The 18,679-nt window shown below is 43.0% G+C and overlaps 1 protein-coding gene across 12 annotated transcripts in view; it reads right to left on the bottom strand.

Moving 5' to 3' along the window:
• The window catches only part of SLC4A4 (solute carrier family 4 member 4), a 378,301-nt gene that overhangs the window by 287,138 nt on the left and 72,484 nt on the right, over positions 1-18,679 (bottom strand).

An 18,679-nucleotide genomic window follows, 5' to 3' on the forward strand; every position in this document is an offset into this window, starting at 1 on the left:
CTTTAGCCTTAACCACAATAAAACGTTATTTTTGTAAATCTTGTTCACTTCTTTTATAAAATAAGGGAATCATAAAACTGGTATTAGATTCCTCACAAGGTCGTTAATGAGTATCAAAGACACTCATGGAAGTGACCACCTTTGCGAAGCCTCCAGTTCCACACAAAGATTAGATGCCTCTACTCTAGTCTGTGTGTGTTTCTCAGTACCAGCAACTTGGCAGGCAAAGACAAGCAGTGCAATCAGCCAAAAAGAAGCTATTTCCACATATTCTGAACTTGGAAAAGAAACAACAACAACAAAAAATAAATACATAAAAAAGCTCTTAAGAGACATCCGTGACGATGAGTGACTGCTGTAACAAGAGCAGCCACGGCCAAGCTGATGAGCAATGGGAAAAGCCCGTTCAGAATCTGCCCACGCCCTCCAGAAAGACACAACTGTCACCTGAACTGCTGGAATTTCAAGTACAGTGAAAGCTATTACAGTGCTGTGCTCATCCATTTCCAAGGCAACACACTTTCAAAGGAGCTTGCTCTAGGAGTCGGTTGACTTTAAGACCAATCAAGTGGAAAACAACTATTCATAGCAGTAATTTTCTAATTTTGAATACACCATGCTCTGGAGAAATGAATAATGGAACCCTCCAGGATTTGATTGCACCCTATCAAATGGTCTCATTTTCAACCCTGCCCCTCCAGTGTTTCAGTTTCTTGATTCAGTATCTAGAGAGCCAGCCCAGAAGGCCAGAGACCTATCCTAATCTTGGCTCCAGCAATGCAGGACATTCGACCTCAGGCAAATTGCTTAGCCTCTGGGGACCTCTGATTCCTATTTCTAAAACCGGAATAACGCTTGCTTTAATTGCATCCGAGGTTATGGAACAATTAGGGCGCTGTGCATGAAAGCCTCTATATGCTATACAGCACTTCACAAAAACAAAATGTTTTGTGCCATATCATCAACCTCCCTGAATGCCCTTTGAACTATGCACAAAGGGCCCAGGGGAAATTTTCAATGCCATCCAAAATAACCTGGATGGAAAAATGCATCTTGGAGCAAAGCGGGGGAAAAGCGATGTGTGAAAACATGAAAGTGCTCTAAAAACACACGGTTTGCTATAGTCAATGAGGACCCCCTGGGACTTTTTCTGATTTCTTTTTGGGAAAAAACACATTTTCTGATCATAGACTTCAAAAGGACAGTGAACAAAAATATACTGATGTACTGAGTACAGAAAGGTTTCAAAATTCCTCTGGCTACACAAAACTCCTTTGGCACCACAAATTTCTCTTCTTGCCCTCACCATGACAGAAAAAACTAACAAAACCAAACCAAGTTATAAATCGCCATGGTAGGTGGGTTTCTATGCTCTGGTGCTACGTGGGAAGTCATTCTGGAAGGAAGTCATTGAGCAAGCAGAAGCATGGCTGCAGCTTTGTGTCCTCTTGACCCTGTCATTCAATTCTCCTTCTCCTCCTTACATCATGTGAGTCACAGACAGAAAAGGCCTGTGGATGATTTGGTCAAGGCTACCACAACATTCACCTGGAATAATCAGCCGTTACAGCCTTCTATACCTCTAAATTGTAGAGTTGGTATCCTCAATGGATTAACTTGACTGCTAGTAGAGTAGTCCATCAAAATAGACAAAAATCACAGAGCCACTAGAGAAGATAGGAATATACCTTTGGTGGCAATGCCAAAGCTTTAGCTGCGACTCACAGTGGGTCAGAAGCAAATCATTGATCCATCACCATGTGATTGTGTGGAACGTTTGTAGAAAAGGGGGTTTTAAATGCAAGCAGAGGTTGGGGGAAGGCGTGCAGTTCAGCAGATAAATAGCATGGAGGAAAAACAAATTCACTGAAGAGTAATGCTCTACTTAGGTTAAAAACTGATGCTTTACTTACTGTGTGCGTTAAAGGTAGAAATGCCCGTACCCTAGATGCCTGATAATACCTGAAATTGGTGCCTTTCGTTTTCACAGCTATTAGCCAGAACTAGTGGAATGGTTTCCCTGATTGAACTCTTCTCAATGAGGCCTTCCCATATGTGGTCACTGCCAATGGCTTCACCGAGACTCCGCATGCTGCCTCCTCGCCCAGAGTCTCATTTTGCACTCTGTCACTGGCGGCGTCCTTCTCTACAGCCTTCGCCATATTTCTCCTCTCGTCCTTCAGATCTCAACTACAGTACGACTTTCTCAGAGATGCCTTTCCTGATGTTCCCAGCACCAGTAAATCCTACCTATATCAGATTTTACAGTGCAATGAGCCACACTCCATCACATTACTTCCACGGGTCAATTTAAGATGTATTGGTATGGGTTGTTTGGTTATTAAGGACCAGACCATAAGTCCCTAATGGTAGAAAATGTGATTAATTTAATTTTGTTTGCTATCATAAGCACAGCATGTAACACAGCAGATCTTCTGTAAGCATTCTGGATGAAGGGGTGGATGGACAACTGAGGCACCTCATCCTCCCTGGTATTGACTGGGAGATTCTCCCGAGAGTCCTCAGTATTGGATAACTTTTTATGATTTCACTTTCCAGCAGGAAGAGACTGGAGAGCTAAGGATTTCCTACAGCGGGGAAGCTGAGTGACTGAGTAAAGGAAACAGAAGCCAACTACTCTCAAAACACACCTCTGAAAAACAACCAACATAAACAAATTTAGAAGTGTAAATTTCAAAAAAGAAGTAAAATTATGAATGAATGAACAAATAACTGAATTACAGAGACACAGATAGGTCTTAACATAAAAGAAACAGGTTGGCAGGAAACCCATCTGTCCAAAGCAAAATCAAACCGTTTTATTTAGTCAGTTTTAGCTGTTTTAACCTACTTTGTCCAATCATAAATGCGGTAACTACTTAGAAAATCAATAAGAAAAGCAAGCACAGTATGACTTCAGACTACGCTAAGATTCTGGATCCAATAGGGACAAGGAAAGGCTTCTTCCTGTCTCCTGCCCTACTTCTTCATCGCTCTACAAGGTGGCCTCGGAATTGATCCTGATGACACAAATTGGATTTAGATGAAAACGATACCTTCCAAATCCCATTCATTCTAGCATGAGGCTGTCAAAAAACCTGATCCTGGGGCACCGGTTCTGTCCCGGTTGCCCCTCTTCCAGTCCAGCTCTCTGCTGTGGCCCAGGAGAGCAGTGGAGGATGGTCCAAGTGCTTGGGCCCTGCACCTGCGTGGGAGACCAGGAGGAACCACCTGGCTCCTGGCTTTGGATCAGTGCAGTGCACCAGCTGTAGCGGCCATTTGGGGAGTGAACCAATGGAAGGAAGACCTTTCCCTCTGCGTGTCTCTCTCTCTCTCTAACTCTGCCTATCAAAAAAAAAAAAAAAAAGAAAAGAAAAAGAAAAACCTGATCCAATCTTTTTTCAAAATTGTGTAATACAGTGGGCAAGAGCCTTTGCTTAGAGTCAGGGAGACCCAGGTCTGCATTGCAACAAAGCCTCTTGGTAGTCACATAACACTGGGCAAGTCATTTACCTCTGCAAACATCAGAGCCCTGAACCCCAAGAAGGGGAACAGTGACCCCAGGGCTTTGGTGAGGAAACATAAGGTCATTTTTTTGTGTGTGTACCTGACATAGTACCCAGATGACATCTTGTGTTCAATAAATGTTTATTATTATTGTCAGCAAAATTCTATCAATGAAATTCAAGTTGCCTTAGCACAGATTCACACTTGTTCTTTCTCATAATCCTGCTCAGTATATACATAAAAGAGAAGAGACAGGTGAATACACTCTGTAAGCAGAATGGCCTAGAAAACAGAAGCATTTTTGCAGCCTCATCTATGCCAGTGACAAAGTTAAAAGATGCCAGGTCTAATTTCCTGAAAGTGAAAATGCATAATACCATTCTACAACTTATGAAGTAAATAATAGAACTAAAATATTCACTCACAATACACAGTAGAAAATGTGTGAATGTTACCTATCTCTTTCTGTCCAGAGCCAGTACCCATCTCCCAAGTACCACACAATCCATTTAAGCTTACAGCTCAGTGGTCAGGACTAAGTCACATGGCCAATCCTAGCCACAAGGGAACATGGGAAACCAAGGATTTTGCTGGTCCATTCCTATTGTGAACAAAACTGGAATTCTGGGGATAACAAAAAAGAAGAAAAGAATGGATTTCAAGCAAAGTACAATCTGCCCAAAAGGACTTCTGTGTTCAGTGCAGGTACAAAAAGAAAAAACCACATTGTGTCCCTGTGAGGAGGAGGGATGTTTTTGTAGAAGAACCTTAGCTTGTTCACCATCTCTATTGGTCCATTCCTGGAGGAAGGAGCAGTAAAATGTAACCACCCCTCCCCATCCCCACTCCACCTCCTGATAGTCTCCTGCTCCTCCAAGTCTCAATTCAAATATTATTTCCTCTGTGAACCATTCTCTAACTCACCACACCAAAAGTAGGCAATTTTTTTATGTTCTTGGAATATTTTGTAATGGAGGGAAGGGAGTTGCATTTGGTATAGCAGGTCAGGATGCCACCTGGGACACCCACGTCCCATGCTGAACCACCTGGGTTCAAGTCCTGACTCAGCTTCCAATTTCAGCCTCCTGCTGATGTACAGAGAACAGTGACAGCTCAATTAGCTGGATCCATACCACCAAGATGGGAGGCCTGGATTGAGCTCCATGCTCCTGGTTTCAGCCTCGCTCAGCCTGGGCTGTCACAAATATTTGGGGAGTGAACCAACAGATGGAGGATCTCTCTTTCTCTCTTTCAAATAAAGAATTAGAAAAGAATGGGCCGGCGCCACAGCTCAATAGGCTAATCCTCCACCTGCGGTGCTGGCACCCCAGATTCTAGTCCTGGTCAGGGCGCCAGATTCTGTCCCAGTCGCTCCTCTTCCTGTCCAGCTCTCTGCTATGGCCCAGGAAGGCAGTGGAGGATGGCCTAAGTCCTTGGGCCCTGCACCCCATGGGAGACCAGGGGAAGCACCTGGCTCCTGGCTTCGGATCAGCGTGGTGCACTGGCCGCAGTGCACCGGCCTCAGTGGCCATTGGGGGGTGACCCAACGGAGAAGGAAGACCTTTCTCTGTATCTCTCTCTCACTGTCTACTCTGCCTGTCAAAAAAAAAGAATGTTTTGAGCTAACTCTGCTATAGCAACGATCACATTCTTAAATTTATCTGATTTGTAGCATTTTCCCCACTAAACTGTTCATTTTCGTGAAAATTTCATCACCACAGCTCTACTTCCCAGGACTATGCCTGAAAAGAAGTTCTCCATAAATATTTCTTGGATCTCATCAAAAGGGAGTAAACTGAGATGAACTCAATGACTCGCACTGCACTGAATTCAAGGCTCGGGGATCTGGCTGCACCTCCTTGTTCACTCTGTTATGGTGGCCAAAAGGGTGCCTGCCCCAGTACCATGAAGGATGATGACAAGCTGAGAAGCTTACAGTTCATACAAATAGATCATGTCTCAATGAGATCATGCATTAGCTTGGCTTTCTGGCAAAAAAATAAAAAATTAATGAAAATGAGTGTCCAAAAGCAGTTAAATTAGCTTATTTCCTCTCAGGGGAACCATGGAGAAAGGAGCAGAAGTCACTGTTTACCAAACAAAGGGCTGAGAAAATATTCTTCCATTTAAGGAGATGACAAATTAGTGAAAGTGATGAAAATAAATAAAACCTACCACACAAAAAGTTGCACAATTACCTAAAAGCAAAACTCTAACTGTAAATGTGTTGGCATTTGGCACAGGGTTCAGGATTACAAGGAATCAAGCCACTCTTTTATGAATACTAAACAGAAATGTCACAAGCAGCTTTTGATTAAACTATGATTGTTACAGTCTATAGGAATGAACTAACATATGGTGTTTTTAAAATAAACTACTAACCACATCCAGTGGTTTCAATTAAAAAATGGTTCATTGCTTACAAAAATTCCCCTACATCCAGCTGCCTTCCAAAAAAGTCCCATTGCCTCACTCTGAATTTCCACTGTCATCAGGCAGATTACCAAGGGGCCAGCCTTGGATGTGATACAGATACTCAGGGTAGCGTCTTTGTAAAAGTATTTAAAAAAAAAAAATACCATAGTCTATGTTTGTCTTGTGGTTGGTTGCAAAAAGACCTGCAGTAATGGCCTATAAGGAACACAAATCAAATTTCAGAATTAAGTTAAATGACCTGCTAGAAGGCACAAATATTTGAAAGAAATTTTGAGTAAGCTGAGCCTATTTATTATATGGTACGCTGGTACTTTGCAGGGAAAAATAAGCCAGGAATTAAGAAATGGACTAGCATGGCTGGAAGACAAGTGCCCAGTTCCCTACAGGAGGATCATATGGTAGGGAGGATTCTAAAAGCAAGTAGTGTAAATATAAAAATGAAGGGAGGCTAGTGAGAGGATCACTGTAATCATTCGATAATCACAGTGAATAAACAATCCCTAGAAAACTCCAGGTAAGGCAGGTAGAGGGCACATGAGGACAGAACGTGGAGACGTGGTCCAGTGAAACCATGGGGCTCTACTCCGAGGGGTAAGATGCTGATTTTCTGTTCTCTTCAGTCCTTCTTGAAGGTCAGAATCCTCCACTTCCCCTCCTTCTTTGTTCAGAATATGTCCTCTCATCTTCTGACTTTCAAAATCTTTCCCATGCTTCCCCCCGCCCCGCCCCCCATGATGGTACATAATACAAAACTCGGTGACGTTTTGTAAACCCAGTTCCTTTTGGAAAATAAATACATGCTCCAGGTTGGTTTTTCTTTCCATACACTGCCCTTGGTTGATTTCTTTTTCATCTAAACGTCTCTGTACCTTTTATGAAATTAAAAGTTCCTGCCACCACCAAACAATCATTCTCTCTACCTGCCAAACCCAGAAACTATCTCTGCCTCTTCTTCCAGGATACAAAAAATGGACAAAGGAGATCCCCAAATGTGCCCCACTACATTCACTGCTTTACACATGTCAGGAGAATTCATAAACTCACAGAATAAAAGGAGCTTACAGATTGGTTTCATTGAAGTAGGAAGTAGATCAGAGGTCATCAGAGGCTGAAAACACGAGGGGAAGAGGGAATGTTGCAGAGAGAACAGATAACAAACACCAAAATACCACTGGAGGGGACGAGTGAGTTCTAGTGCCCTACAGCGCTGCAGGGTGACTACAGCTAACACTGACTGTATGTTTCAACAGAGCTGGAAGACAGCATATGAAATATTCCCAGCACAAAGAAACAGCAAATGTTTGAGGTGATGGAAATGCTGATTTTCCCGCTTTGATCATTATACATCATATCCATATATTGAAATATTACACAGTAGCTGTACATATGTATACTTACTGAGTCCATTAAAAATGAAAATAAATTCTTTAAGGTTTATTTATGCATTTGAAAGTCACAGTTACAGGGAGAGAGGGAGAAACACAGAGAGACCTTCCAACCACTGGTTCACTCCCCAAATGGCCACAACAGCCAGAGCTGGGCCAGGCAGAAGCCAGGAGCCTGGAGCTTCTTCTCCATCTCCCACAAGGGTGGGCAGAGCCCAAACACTTGGGCCAACTTCCACTGCTTTCCCAGGCCATTTACAGGGAGCTGGATCAGAAGTGAAGCAGCCTAGACATGAACTGGCACCCGTATGGGATGCTGGCATAACAGGTGGCAACTTTAGCTGCTGGGCCACAGCGCAGGCCCCAAAAATGAAAATAAATTTAAAGAACTTAAATTTAAGGATCTTAAAGAGAACTGTAGCATAGACAAAGTTCCAAAGTCAGTTTCATCAGGGGGAAAAAAACACCTGTAAACCTTCCAAGTTTGGTTTGAGCATGCAAACTATAGCTGAGAATGGTTTCCACAGCCACGTTTCCATGCTGTTCAGAAGCTTCTGTTAGTACCTGAAGCAGCCACTGGGACATCAGTTACCTATCTTCAATCCTTCCGAACCACAGTATTTTTTGCTCAGAATCTATATTTATGAATTGAGGAGAAAGGGAAAGTATGAGCCACAGCTGTGTGTAGATGGAAGAAAAAATGGTTTATAATCTCTTTTGAGGTTTTGTGTCCATTTGCTTAGTTTGTCTGCTTGTGGCACTCTGCAGTTTCACACAAAGTTACAAAGTCCATGAGTACTTCAAAATGTTAATGAGAAGATGGAACCAAAATATAAATTTATTTGGGTGCAAAATAATTTTGAAAGCTATGTGTAGTTTTTTCATAACACATTTTTCACGAACTTTCTGAAGTCCTCTCCTATAGAAGGATTTCCCAAAAAAAAACTTGCACCCAAAGAAAATTATATTTTAAGTTCATCTTCCACAAACTTTGTGAAGCATCCTCATATGAGAGACAACTGATTTAGGATTTCATAATTACTCTGCACGTGTTCTGAGTATCGGGTGCTCTGCAGTGAATGTCTAGAATAGAAATTGCTATTCCCGTGCCTTCTCAACAGAAATACCCTATTTTCTGATCAAAATAACTTCAGTTTTGAACAAACAACTAGCTATATGGCCCATGTTTATCGTAAATTTGCATCCAGAAGTCACATTTTCTATTGCTCTTAAATATTCCTTCCCAAAGCTTCACAAATGAAGTGGAATCAATTAACTACAATTGCTTTCTCTTGTGGCCTTTGTGATAAAACTTTGGTAACTGACAAGAGATAATGTTAACACAAATGGCTGGATCATAACACCACCATCACCAGAAGCGGCTTCTCAATACAGGTACCAAGGGCATTATGCTTTTTGAGAAACTGGAATTCAGCTTAATCATCAAAGAGCAAAAGAATAAATAATTCCAGAGATGTTCTCATTTCTGAATCAGCAAATTGTAATTCTGAGACAGATGTCTACAGATCATCTAAATTCATCTCTGAAAGCAACCTGACCTTAACCTTTGTACCTGTGCATGTACAAGGTACACACACACAAACCAAATTTCTGAGTTCTCTTTGCAAGGAAAGTCGCAAACAGCCTTGGTGACACATCCAGTAATTAGCCCGTCTCACTATCCTAAGTAACGTCTTCTATACACTATCCTCACTCATCACCGTGGAATGTGAACTCAAAATAAATAGTCAAATGCAAGCTTATTCCAATCTAGCAAGCTGTATGGTTCTGTAGAGAAATGCTACCTTAAATAGAATTTTTGCATTCCTACATTGACCTGCATATTTTCACACATTTCAATATTTTCCAAAGGAGAGAAAGTACACACTGGATAGCACTTTTTTCTCTGTTTTAAAAACACGGGAAATTTCTGTTTTTACTTGTGTGCAAATCAGTTATGGTAAAGCAAAGTTGTAAATCTATAGGATAAGAAAAAATATTTTTCCTGGCCTTCTCTGTTTTCATCTCAGCATTATTCAAATCACCCCACTGGAAAGCTATTTGGTTGCTTAAAACACATTTCAATAAGGATTTAGGTTGGGGAATAACATTTCTTATCACCAAGACAGTACTTAATTCCAATTAGGTATACAATATTTCCTCTCCAGTTTATTTTCTTGGGTAGACCAGACTACGATACTCTACCAAGTGGTTTCTGAACACCTGATTTACTCATACAGTCAGACCAGCACTGTGGCATAGCAGGTAAAGCTGCTGCCTGGAGTGCCAGCATCCCATATGGTCACTAGTTCGAGACCCAGCTGCTCCACTTCCGATCCAGCTCTCTATTATGGTCTGGGAAAGCAGTGGAAGATGGCCCAAGAGTGTTTGGGCCCCTGCACCCGTGGGGCAGACATGGAAGAAGCACCCAGCTTCTGGCTTCAGATCAGCCCAGCTCCGGCTGTTGCTGCCAATTGGGTAGTGAACCAGGAGATGGAAGACCTCTCTGTCTCTCTGACTCTGCCTCTCTGTTATTCTGCCTTTCAAATAAATAAATAAATAATTTTTTAAAAAAGTATATGCAATTGAGGAACATAATTCAAACTAGTACATGATACTGCCCCACTCTTGACTCTGTAACCATAAGAAAGATGGCACACCTTGAAGGAAAGAGGTCCGCCATCACCACGTGTACCATGTAGGTCTAGGAGCCAGCGTGTGTGATGCATGTTAATACTTAATGTGAGAGCTCAAAAACTGGGAAGGCCATTACAAGTTGGTATAAGTGATCTTAAATAGGCCTTTCTGAGAGAGTGTAAACATAATTATCATTCAACTACTTAACATATTGAAAGTAGCAAATGATTCTCCATGACCAAGTCAATTTACTTTTTGGCATCTAGGGATCCCATGATGGGAACCTGCCTCAAGTAATCAGAAGTTTGTTTGTTTTTACAATTAAGGAGAGGCTTGAAGGAACTGTTTAGCTATTTGGCAGCCTGGTCAGAAATAACTTCCTTCTATCTCAAATAAGAGCCTAAAGGCTGAAGTCTCAATTAAGAAGTTATTGCCTTGGGAATGTGAAGGAAGGGGCAGACACAATAGAAGATGTGAAGAAAAAAAACAGTAGGACCCAGTGAGCGGCCGATTATGGGGAGAGGGGTAAGAACAGCATAGCCCTGACTGTTAATGAACAACTTAATACATTATCCCTCTTAGTAGTTTTTTTTGTCTGTTCTACTTAATATGACTGGTTTAATTCTGTAATTAATACACAGTTATTCTTAAGTGTTAAAAATTAACTGAAATGTGATCCCTGTTAAACATAAGAGTGGGGATAAGAGAGGGAAGAGATGTATAATTTGGGACATGCTCAAGCTGACTTGCCCCAAATGGTAGAGTTAAAAACATACCAGGGGATTCCAATTCAATCCCATCAAGGTGGCATGTACCAATGCCATCTCACTATTCCAAGTGATCAATTTCAGTTCACAATTGATCATAATGAAAGGACTAAGAGTCAAAGGGAGCACATAAACAAGTCTAGTACCTGCTAACACTAACCGATGGAATAAATAAAGGGGAGAGTGATCCAACATGGGAAGTGAGATACTCAGCAGACTCATAGAATGGCAGATGTCCTAAATAGCACTCTGGCCTCAGAATCAGCCCTAAAGGCATTCGGATCTGGCTGAAAAGCCCATGAGAGTATTTCAGGCATGGAAAGCCAAGACACTCTGGCAAAAGATCTCTGCGAGTGAGATCCCAGTGGAAAGAACAGGTCTTCAAAGAAGGAGGTACCTTTCTCTGAAGGGAGGAGAGAACCTCCACTTTGACTATGACCTTGTCTAAACAAGATAAGAATTGGAGAACTCAGAGGGCTTCCATAGCCTTGGAAACTCATGACCGGAGCATAGGGAGACTACTGATGCCACAGACAGGAGTGTCAATTGGTAAAGTCAACAACAGGAGTCACTGTGCACTTACTCCTCATGTAGGATCTCTGTCCTTAATGTGCTGTGTATTGAGATTTAATGCTATAACGAGTACCCAAACAATATATTTCACTTTGTGTTTTTATGGGGGTGCAAACTGTTGAAATCTTTACCTAATATATACTAAACTGATCCTCTGTAAAAAAAAAAAAAAAAAAGAAATTGTCAACTCCCAACTTGACTCTCACTGGGATTAAACATGACAATAGGTCTGATCTGATTTCATCATCATTTAAAAAAAATCATCTATTATTTTTCACTTTTTGTTTTTGTGTGAGCAAACTGTTGAAATCCTTACTTAATGTATACTAAGCTGATCTTCTGTATATTAAGATAATCAAAAATGAATCTTGATGTGAATGGAAGGGGAGAGGGAGTGGGAAAGGGGAGGGTAGTGGGTGGGAGGGACGGTATGTGGGGGAAGCCATTGTAATCCATAAATCGTATTTTGGAAATTTATATTCATTAAATAAAAGTTAAAAAAAAACTGAAAAAAAAAAAAAGAAAGAAATCAAGGATCACTAAGATTTTGAGTCTATAGACAGCCGGGAAAATGGGATTCCACACACACAGTATCCCTATACAACTATGATGAAAAGTCAAGTAAGACTTCTGTCCATGGGAAAGTTATTAAAAGAACCTAACATTCTTGCCTCCAGATTGTGGACATGGAGAATTCTGGAGAATTTATTTATAGTGTATACCCATGGTTCCTCACCCCAACTCATACATGTACAGCACACTCTCATAAAGCCCTGGATTTAAATCCCTGCTATTAAGAACCCATGTCTTTCAAGAGTTATTTCCTCCTATATGAAAATGTTCCTAAACAGAAGAGCATTCCAAGAAGACCTCTGCCAGTGTCTTGCATTCTGCCAGTGCATTCCAATCATACACACACACACACACACACACACTCACTCATTCACACACTCATGCATTCCTGCTTCCTGCCTTGTAAACTTGAATCCCAGACAGGCTGTGCCTACCTTCCATTGAAGTGGTAACGCTTATGGCAGTCAGTCATTTATACCCCATTGACTTCACTAAAGTATATTCTGCATCTTAAATTCCACACACTGTTGTGGTTTTCCCCCACATTCCACTCCAAGTCACAATCTCTTTTTAGCCCTGAGTACCCCAGCACCTGGAGTAAACTAGAACCTTCTGAGGCCTCCTGAACTCATGAGCCACTATAAATAACAACAACATCAATTCTCCCATGACACACGTAAGTGCACAATTTGTAGCATCTCATGGCACGATAAAATGGAATAGCTATTGGAACAGAACAGCCGTGGCAACAGGCAATGAGGAGTATAACAGTGTAAGAGCTGCCATGTGTAGGGTACTCTGAGGTGACTTCAGGAGAACTGCATTTCAGAAATGCAAGGCTCCTTAAGAGATTTGTAGAGTTAACTAGGGAAAGCAGACGCGCTGTGACACAATCGTCTTGTAGCCATCAGCACCACAGAGGAATAAACATCAACTTTTTGTACCACACAGATTTTTACTGAGCCAACCCAGTGCCACCAAAAACACAAGGACACCAGACATTTTTCCTTTCAGCACAATGCCTCAAATTCCTGACTTGTCCCGCCCAACAGCCCTTCTCAACCAGATTGATTTCACTGGGAACACACCCAAGGAGAGCCAGAAAGAGATGCTTTTCATGACAGAGAGAAGAGCTCACTGCTTGCGGGAACCCAAACCTGGGGATCCCACTGGTTGACTGAATCCAAGGGCAGGCTGGTAAGCAGAGCCACACACTAGCGACAGTATTCACGCAAAAGAGCAACACGACACATCCCAGCTCTGCCCCTGAAACCCTAGTTTCCTTGGTCACTCATGAGCTTGAATTCCTGTCTCCAGGCTTGGCCTGGCCCAGCACTGGCTGTTGTGAGTATTTGGGGAGTGAATCACTGGATGGAAGATCTCTCTCTCTCTCTCTCTTAAAAAAGAAAAAAAATGTGTGTGTGTGGACCAGAGAGGGTGATGAGGTCATGACAGCAGCATCCGCAGAAGGGATTCTGCTTTTCCACTGGGAGTAAGTTCTCACTCTCATGGTACTGAACTAGTTACCACGCGTGCAGGCTGCTATAATGAGCTTCCTTAGCTCACTCTCTTCCCCCTTTCTCACCATATGATCATCTCCCACACACTCCCGCAGTACGATGCCAGCCACCATAAGGCCCTCGCCGGAAGCCCATGCCAGCACCATGCTTTTGGACCACCAGAACTGTAAGCTAAATAAACTTCTTGTCTTTTAGTACCCAGTCTCAGGTACTTTGTGATAGCACACAAGACAAACCAAGACACATAGTGAGAATCTGTGGCAGAAAAGGCTAGAAGAGCCTAAAGAACAGAGATTATTGTTCGTAAAGAAATCATCTCTACAAAGTTTTGGCCTGAAGCTTTTACCATTACCTGCACACAATGGATGGTTAGAGATGAGTTTGGGGAGGTGTTCAGAATAACTCAAAATTATTATTGCTAACAAGTGCTCATTTGATATGCAAAACACTATCACTAAATTTTACCAATATCTTCCTTTTGCAGATGAGGAAGTTGGAGCACAAAAAGGCTAAGTACATAATCAAGGCTGCACTGCTTACAGGACCTGGGATTCACACTCAAGTGCTCTGGGTTGAATGTGTGCTCTTAACTGCCCTGACTGCAGCTCTGCCAGCACGATGGCAGATGTCTCATTCCCTAGATGGCTGCAATGGTCAGAGTCAGGCCAGGCCAGAGCCAGGAGCTTCATCTGGGTCTCCTATGGGAGCAGCAGGGGCCCAAGGACTTGAGCCATCCTCTGCTGCCTTCCCAGGAACATCGGCAGGGAGCTGCATTGGAAGTAGAGTGGCCAGGGCTCAAACCAGAACTCCTGTGGGATGCCAGTGTGGCAGGCGGCAGCTTAATCCACTGCACCACAGGGCTGGCCCCTCAATTACTTCTTAATATAAAAACCTTTTGTTCTCAGATCTAAAGATACAGCACTTCCTCCTACTTTTAAGGCAAAAGAAAAAAAACAGAGATTGAAAGAGACAGTATAGTTCCTTTGTGTTTGGGTTTTGTTTTTTGGAGGAGGGATATATCTACTTCATTTTACATACATTCCAAAGATTCCCTTCTCTCCTGTATCCAGATTCATTTTTGAAATATGCCAAGAGCATCTACAAAATCAAAGAAATCTTACTTTATGATATCAAAATCAAAGGTCTTACCTGAAAACATTTTAAAAATCAAGGAAAAATCGAAATGTACCAAGAAGTTGAGGTCAGGCCAGGGAGAGGGCACAGGGGTGTGCACTGGGAAAAAGGGAAGTCGAATGACAAAACACCAAGTATTCTTGGCTCATAGGAAAAGCTGCTCCGTTCATTTACCCGGAAGCACCACACAAAAGCAGCTGCCCATTTCTCTGTTTGAGTTTCCTGAATATAACCGGATCACCAACTGGCACCCATTGTCCCAGGCTTCCAGAACAATGTCCACTAGCATAAATCCGTCAGCTCTGGTACACGGCCAGAGAGCTGAAAACGAATGCCATGGAACTGAATGAGTGTGCATGTGACATACCTAGCGCCACAACCCCACGCGGGCAAGATCTGTGCACGAGCTGCCCTCGGCACCTGTGAGCACTGATGGGTGTGCCAGCCAGCCAAGGAGTGCCCCATGCTGCAGGCTGTTCTGTCCATCGCTCTGTCTCCTCACATCTCCACCATCTTCAGAGTCTCTGCAGATACCCGGTGGCCTGGGATGCCCCAGTCAACATCCAAAGACCTGAACAAAGTGAGAGGTGCAGAGGCCAAACCAGCGAGGGGAGGAAGGCGGGCTGGGTTTCCAGGGCCCTCAGGACTGTGTTCCCACCTACTTTTTGGGCAACCCGCAGAGGATGGCAGCTGCTAACTTAAGGGGAAAAAAAGTGCACGGTGGAGGAGGCAAAAGGATTATTTTTAAGAAAGGCACAATCTAACTTTTCTCTCTCCCGCCTACTCGGCACCGCCTCCTCATTCCCTTGTCTCTCCTCCTGCCTGCTCCTTCATTTCACTTCGCTTTCCCAGGCTCCGTGTCCCCCACTCTCACACATGTTTCCTTCTGTGTCCCCGGCTGGGACACCAGCTCTGACGCCACGCTGGGAACAGCAGCTGCGCCACGGTTTGGAGCTGCTGCGAGCTCAGGCGCGAGTGAGGCTGGCTGGCTTCCTCCTCCGTGCTGCAAATGCTTAAGGATCAAACGCACGTGGGTTTTTTTAGAAGCCCTGCCTTGACACCAGAGCCATAGAGCAAAGAAAAGGCATCTCTGTGATGAGCTAAATGAACCTGTTAATTATGTCATCTTCCTGATGTGCCTGAACACTGGAAGAAAACTGGCTTATTTCTTCTCCGTGAGGCCCTTTCTTAGCCAGTCCTATGCCTCTTTGATGAGGCTTCTGAAGAGGAGTTGCTCTGGTTCTTTGCGGAATCGAGAGCACTCTGAAGTGTGCATCCTGAGTCACCGTGCCCCGCGGATCAGTTCCTTCTGCCACCTGTGGGTAGCAAGCAGCTCCACACACTCACACTCGGGAGTCATCTGCTCAGACTGAAATACCACTTTGGCAGTATGGAAATCCTGAGGCACGTCCCCATGAGGGATAATTAATGGTTAGAACCAGATATTACACGGCAAAGGGGAGAACTATAAAGATGATGTGCAAGGTGTAAAGACCAGAACATGAACTGGATCTTCATCTAGCAAGTGGGAAATATTTAGACAAAAGCAATGCTCATTCTTTTTCTGTAGTGACCCATTCATTCAAGTACTCTTGAACAAACACATGCTGAGCTCATACTGCCAGGCACCGTCCTAGGTGCCCGAGACAAGAGAGTACACAGGACAACCATGATCTCTGATTTCATAGAGCTCACAGTCCAGAATCCGCTCAAGACAGAGCTGTGGGCTCACAAAAATCACACAAGTTGTGGCATGCATTGAGAAGGAAACATGCACAGAGCACAGAAAGAATAACTCAGGAGAACCTGCTTAGAGACAGTAAGAAGGAAAGGCCTCTCTCAAGAGGCAAAATTTAAAAGCTGGAACAGGAAGGAACAGAGAAGTTAACAAGGATAAGAACAGAGTGACCGTTTCAGGAAGATGGGTTTATACGTGCAAAGGTCCTGAGGCAGAAAAGGCTTTGACACTGAAGACCCAGAACGTCACTGTGACTGGAATAAACCAGGTAAGGAGAGAATGAATGGCATCATGCAGGCTTGCAGAGATGCTGAGGGCCATGAGGTCCAACTGAGACTTGATTCTAATGGCACTGGAAGTTTTCAACAGAGGAATGACATGACCTGGTTTATGCTTTATGATGATCAATGTGCTCTGTGTGGAGAAACACTTGAAAAGCAGAGGCTGCGACAGCTGTCTAAGCAGCAGAGGACAATTCTTTGGGCCAAAATGTATAGCAAAGCTGCAAAGGAGTAGGCAGATTTGGACACATTTTAGAAGTAGAACTAACACTGAAGGACTCATGTGGAGGTGGAAGGGAGTGAAGAATCACAGACGACTCTCACAAAATTATTATTTATATGTGGCTGGCTCATTTCAGAAGTTAGAAGCGTCACATGATGCCGTGCTAGGCACATGCGGGAATCGTGTCAATGGGTCACGCTAAATCTATAGATAAAAGTAACCCAAACACCTCAGATCCAAAGATAACAGACACTGTATGTGGCTATTCTGGAAAGATCATAATGGTATATTGGGTATCTGTTTCTATAAGGAGATTTTCCTATCACAGTTTTACTGCCATGTTGGTGCCAGAACCCTCAGGGTTAAATGTCTTCCAATATCTGGTGCAACAATTCTGAGTTTTAATTAGAACCACAGCCGATAACCAGGGCCCACTTTATCTGCTCTGCAGCATATGTGGCAGAGAAAATATGATCATTTCTAAGAGGTCCTGCTTGTCAGATTGGATGACTCATGTCACGTATGTCAGAGGCACTTACTGACCAGCATCACTTACCAACCAGCAGGAAAAACTATAAATTGGAAATTCATAAATAATATCCTTATGATCATTTACCAATTTGGTCCTTAACAACTGTTTCTCCGTAGGATTCCTTAGAAACCAAACATGCAACGCAATGCATTATTTCCCAAGAGGGGAGCTCCAAGGATACAGAGGATGGATTGCCTTGTTTATTTTACACACTGGATTCAGACTGGCCCCCAGATGCCACGGAAAGCAGCAGGATTTTGTGGCGATGCATAGGCTCTTTCTGATCTGTTTATTCCTTATTACTCATCTGAGTGTTTCTGGCATTTTGTTCCCATTGCCCTTCCTGGTACATAAGCTATCATCTCAAAACCCCTTGGCCCTTTTGTCTTAGGAGAGCATCTCTTTCCTTGGTAATACATATATAGTCATGGTGCAATCTTACTCTTAAATTGCAGAGTGAAAGACAACTTACCAGAGAGATAAAGAAAAACGACACATGCACTATGATGGGTTCCTCATTGACAGGTCTTGCAAAAACAGATCGTAAGTAGAAAGAAACCACAGCGCTTTATTTGAAAGGTCCATACTAATAACTGTAACATTTTTATACCTTTTATTGTACATTTCAAGGACTTTGCTCAAAGCAGATCCTATTATTTTCATAGATACATGAAGGATCCCTTCTTTCAGAAAGTCTTTCCCCCAACACTCCAAGAGAAAACACCTAACTTTAGTCTCCTGCTCTCTGTTCCAAGCCTCACATGCATTCCAACACCTTCCAATTTTAATGTAGTGGTCCATCTCCCCACTCTCCTCCAACCTTTCAGCTGTAATCTGCTGGTCCATCTGCATTGCTCCTCTCAGCACAGCACTTCCCTCGCTTACTAAGCCACCTGCTCAATTCCACGGCAAGACTATAAAAGATTCACACCTCACACCCTCTGTAACTCTGTAAATTCTCTTTTCAACACCCCTGAGTTGCTTGTGCTAATCCGGACTGTGAACTGAACTTGATCTTTATCTGCATGACCCATAATGCATTTTATTTCAGCATCCCTATTTCCATAACTGTGGCACAGATAGAGATGGAGAACACGCGCAGAGCTCTGCCAACGTGAAAAGCTGTCACTGCGTAAGTCCTTTTGGGGAAATCTCCCCAAATTGCCATGTGTTACTACTGCGCATACTCATTCTCACTTCAGCCACAAGGCTACCCACATAGCCAAATACTCCCCACGCTAACAGAAACAAGAAGCAACATAAATAGGTGCCTTAGCACACAGTCAACCCCATTGCTTGATTCCAAGGTGTTCTCTGACCTCCTGTTATTCTGCTCTTAGTAACACTTTAATCCAGTGCATTGTATCTAAGAT

This window comes from Oryctolagus cuniculus, chromosome 8 (genome assembly GCF_051225735.1).
Source record: "Oryctolagus cuniculus isolate XC-2025 breed Fujian yellow rabbit chromosome 8, ASM5122573v1, whole genome shotgun sequence".
Taxonomy (NCBI): domain Eukaryota; kingdom Metazoa; phylum Chordata; class Mammalia; order Lagomorpha; family Leporidae; genus Oryctolagus; species Oryctolagus cuniculus.